Source organism: Camellia sinensis, chromosome 6 (assembly GCF_055761805.1).
Source record: "Camellia sinensis isolate YWXY chromosome 6, ASM5576180v1, whole genome shotgun sequence".
In the NCBI taxonomy this organism is placed as follows: Eukaryota; Viridiplantae; Streptophyta; class Magnoliopsida; order Ericales; family Theaceae; genus Camellia; species Camellia sinensis.
The window spans coordinates 154,083,561-154,088,565 of NC_138966.1; the positions used below are offsets into that span (position 1 = coordinate 154,083,561).

The window sequence follows — 5,005 nt, forward strand, 5'->3', positions numbered from 1 at the left end:
TGGGGAATTCGAGCCTGAAGCTTTGGTGGATTCTACAGTGGTTCATCGTCAAGACAATTTCGAGGTGAAGACGGGGTTGGAAGAGGCACATAGGGGTTGGTTCAATTCGGGCGTGGATTCGCTAGGTAATTGAGAGTATACCTGTGTAATTCTTTTATGTCTTTTTAGTGGATTGTTTTGTGACTTTTGCCCGTGATTTTTTATCACAATTGGAGGTGTCTAATTGTGATTTTTTCACGTAAAATCGTTGTGTCGATTTGTCTTGATTATTTGATTGGAAAATTTCTAGATCAACATCTAGGAAATTTCTAGATTTTTCAATTAGCAATTCAAAATTTAATAACATTAAATTTAGTAAAATCTAATGTTGTGATTGCCTCAGTGCACTACAAGAAATTTACATTAGTTGAATCTAACTGAATTATGAAAGGTTTCAGTCGCAAAATTCATTTACATTATTAAATTTCATTTCTTGGTTTGGTTTTTAAATCAATTGTGTTGGGGAAGTGGAAGTAAATGTGGTATAATTTTACTCTGCGAGATCGACAATAAAAGTACACTATACAATATTTTGAAGTTTTAATAACAAAATACACCCAAAAAAATAAAATAAAATAAAAACGACTCGGACTTTCCAACATACATTTTATTCCTGTTCGAAAGAAGGAAAAAAAAAGTACAATACGTCATTCTCATGAATGACTATCTCAAATTTCATTGAGAAAAGCCTTGAGGTTCAAGTCCGATGATCCACCTTCCATTGCAGCTTCCTTTGCCAAACCCTTCCATTTCTTAGCATTCCTCCTCATTTCTTCCCCTTCCTCTCTGCTTCCCATCACGATCTCTCTACACCTTCCAAACTCTCCCCCTTTTACTAATCCCTCTTCATTTTTTGTCACCCTCACTGCAATCTTCCAAACATCTTCCATAAGCTTTGCATTCGTCGATTGATCAGTCCACTGTGGAAAAGCCACCACAGGAACCCCGCAAACCAAGCTCTCCAGCGTAGAATTCCACCCACAATGAGTCAAAAAATACCCCAAAGACGGATGCGAAAGAACCTCCACTTGAGAACACCACGGCACTATCATCCCTTGTTTTTCCAATTCCTCTTCGCAACTCAACTTATCTTCATCTTTCTTCTCAACATTCTCGTTTGGCCGTATCACCCACAGGAATGGTCGATGGCTTTCTAGCAATGCCTTTGCAATCTCCTCCAATTGTTGCTTCGAAAGCTCAGAAATGCTTCCAAATGATACATAAACCACAGACCCATCCGCCTTCGAATCCAACCATTCAATATAATCTCTCGATTTTTGAAACAGGTCACCGCCAAAAGAAGTGTCAGAAGGATTCTTCCCATCCAAGAAAGCTGACGGAATTAGTGGTCCCACCGCAACAAACCTGATCTTCTCAATGGCCCGTAGTGCCTCCGATTCCAATGTTTCAAAAGTATTTACAAGCACTGTCTGGTTTGTTTGTTCATCAAGTACATCTAAATGATCTTTGAATATTTGAAGCGCAAAATCGTGCTCGTTTGATGGATGGAAGAACGAGGGAAGGTCACGACTAGACAGAATTGGCAATCCTGGCAATTCAATAGACAATGAGAGATCATTCTTACAATTGGGTTTAATGGAATTAGCATAACCATTGAAGTAGTAGTAGTAGATATCTAAAATGGTGACAGGTTGAATCCAGAGAAATGTGGATGGGTAGTGAAGGCTAGTTGCGACACGGCCAACCCAGGGGAGGAGGGTGGTGTAGACTACACGGGTGAAAGGCTGGCCTCTGTCTGCGGTCGCTGTGATGAGTTGTTTGACAGCTTCTGAACCGTGACGACGCTGCTCGGACATGTAGTGGGCAAGGTCATCGCGACCAGGTTTGTAGCCATCATCGCAGCCGTCCGAGAAGCCTGTAATGGTTAGGCCCTGTGAGGGAGTAGGGGTGGTGGTGGTTTTGGTCATGCGGTTGATGGCGGAGAATGGTGTTGCCAAGGTGACCTTGACGCCCATTCTAACAAGGCGTTTGGCGAATTGGAGGGATGGGTTGATGTGGCCTTGGCTTGGGTATGTTACTAGGAGGATGTGTCGGTGGTGGTGGTCCATTTTCCCAGTCCTTTCTTTGTGTGTGTGACGCCCATTCTAACAAGGCGTTTGGCGAATTGGAGGGATGGGTTGATGTGGCCTTGGCTTGGGTATGTTACTAGGAGGATGTGGTGGTGGTGGTCCATTTTCCCAGTCCTTTCTTTGTGTGTGTGTGCGCGCGCGCGCGCGCGTGTGTGTTTAGACCATCTCCAACGGTGAACCAAATCTGGCATCAAATTTAAAATTTGGTGAAAAAGCCACTTTTTTAAGCTCCAACGTTTTCACCAAATCGATATCAAATCCAGAATTCAGCAAAAATGGTACCAAACTGAGTGCAGGCGAAGCATTTCACCAAATCACTGTTCCTAACCGTTGGGATGAGACGAACGGGTCGACCATCCGGTTAACCAACCGGTCGCCCCAGAGAAAGTTCAGACAGTTCACAAAAAGGTTGAAACCAGTCAAAAAAAATATATATATATATATTTTGCCTAGGTGGTCGACCACCCGGTCGACCGGCCGGTTGACCACCCGGTCGACCACCAAAAGTTCAAAAAGTTCAAAAAAAAAGGTTCAAACCAGTAAAAAAAAAAAAAAAAAAAATTTTTGCCGTTACCGGTCGACCGGCCGGTCAACCAACCGGTTGCCCAGCGCAAATTTGATGAAACGGATTTGATGTTGAACCGTTGGAGCGCGAAGTATCAAATTAAGGAAATGACCTCTTTTTGACTCAGATTTGGTGAAACATTTGGTACACCGTTGGAGATGCTCTTAGGAGGAAGTGATAGCTGAATATGAAATTCATGGGTTTTTAGAGGTTTATATAGTGTAGGATTAGAAAATGGAGAAATTACAATTCAGAGGAAATTAGCAATGCTAAGTATCATGAAAAATCTTTCATGAAAATAATTATGAAAGTTTTGTAACCCTTGAATTACACTTAGAATAAAGTACCACACAATATTCAAGGTAATCCAAACATCATAAATCTTTCATGATCATTTTCATTAAAAAAAAAAATCATGATCCCTACCTTTCTCTTTTCAAAATTATTACACGTTAGCTAGAAAGTTGATAATTCAGTTATTAATTAGTATTTATTATGGCTTCATTTGGCAAAGCCAGGTGGGGTTAAAATAGCCACTAAATGACAAAATATATTAAAAAATTAATAGAATAAAATGTTATATTTGAATCATAATAATTTCACTTTTTCTCTCATAAAAGTAAAAAAAAAATCAAAAAAATCAACTCAAACAAACTTTTTAGTCTTTAAGTTAAAAATGTTTCAACTCTACAAAGCCAACTAAAAATGTTTTTGCCAAACGACAACCTTGTTTATCATATTTTTGTGAATAATTTTTCGGGCTACCATTGATGAGTAATCTCCCTAAGAAAATCAATTAGATGATTTTTTTTTCAAATTTTATTGTTAGAGACTCAAAATAAATTATCAAATGTATTAAAAAGTATCCACATGAATGTGAGACCCATGTAATATAAGTCTACTCTACGGGTGACTAATGCATAATGAGACATAGACATCTTACTAGGAGTGGGACCCACATGATGCAAGACTCATGTATAGGACCCATCATTTGTGAGATATTTGTGTTTGGTCTATGTATCCCTAACATTACTTGTAGAATGTTTAACATTTTTTTTGGTATTTCTAATATTGTTCTCTTTTTTTTAGCAGAATTTTTTCTATATAATATTTTTTTTCAGAAAATAATTTTGTTATATTTGATTGCTCAATAATAAGTTAGTGTATACTTAGAAAAACAAAAATCAAATTATTGATAATCTTTACAAATTTTAGTTATTAATGTCATAAATTTTTTCATAAACTTGTAATTATTTTTTTAGAATACAATTGATTTGTAATTTTTTCTCAACATATTAATGTAGGAAAATTCTAATATACACATCTTTAAAAAAAGTGTGTTATATGCACTCTTAATTATGTCATTTTCTTTCGAGCGAATTACACTAATAGTCCCTATAGTTTGGGGTTTGTGTCCCTTTGGTCCTTGACTTTTCAATTGTGGCACATTTGATCCTGAATTTTGAATCTTGTTTCAAATAAGAACAATTGAAGATACCATTGTCCAATTTCAAGGGCAAAATCATCAATTTGATAAAATATAAACAAATTTGACAAAAATAAATGTCAAAAAATATTTTTGAATTTTTAAAAATTATTTCTACCAACGAAAGATAAAATTATGTAAAATTGATAAATCTTTACACATTAATTTATTTATTTATTTTATCAAATTAATTTTTATTATGTATTTGGATGATAATTATGTAATAAGTAGTTGTTATGTTTTTAATATGTAATCGATATATTTAATATATGAAATGTTTTTAGTTTTGGATTGTTTTTTATTTTGGCTAAAAAAGCACGAAAATATAAAATTAGCTACATAAGCCAATAAGACAAAATGTCACATATGATTACACTTTTTGTCTCACAAAATTCAAAAAAACCAAACTAAACGAGGCTAAAAAAGTCCCAACACAAAAAAATTAGCTAAAATAGCCAATGCCAAACAAAGACTTAATGGATTGGTTTAATATTGATATCAAAGTTGTTATCATATTTGATTTTTAGAAAAATAAAAACTAATTTAACGAAAATAAAAACAATCACCCATTACATGATCATCATCCAAACATATAATAAAAATTAATTTGGTAAAATAAATAAATTAATTAATGTATAAAATATTTATCAATTTTAAATTATTTTATCTTTGGTAAATAGAAATAATTTTTAAAAATTCAAAAATATCTTTTTGACATTTATTTTTGTCAAATTAATTTATATTTTATCAAATTGACGATTTTACCCTTGAAATTAATCAATGGCATCTTCAATTGTCCTTATTTGAAACAAAATTCAAAATTCA

General features: G+C 34.7%; 1 pseudogene across 1 annotated transcript; it reads right to left on the reverse strand.

Annotated features, from left to right (window-relative positions):
- Positions 1-572: 572 nt before the first annotated feature.
- LOC114301502 (crocetin glucosyltransferase, chloroplastic pseudogene) lies at positions 573-2,108 on the reverse strand (annotated as a pseudogene). The gene has a single exon (XR_014331837.1). The product of XR_014331837.1 is annotated as a crocetin glucosyltransferase, chloroplastic pseudogene (transcript).
- Between the last annotated feature and the right edge of the window lie 2,897 nt (positions 2,109-5,005).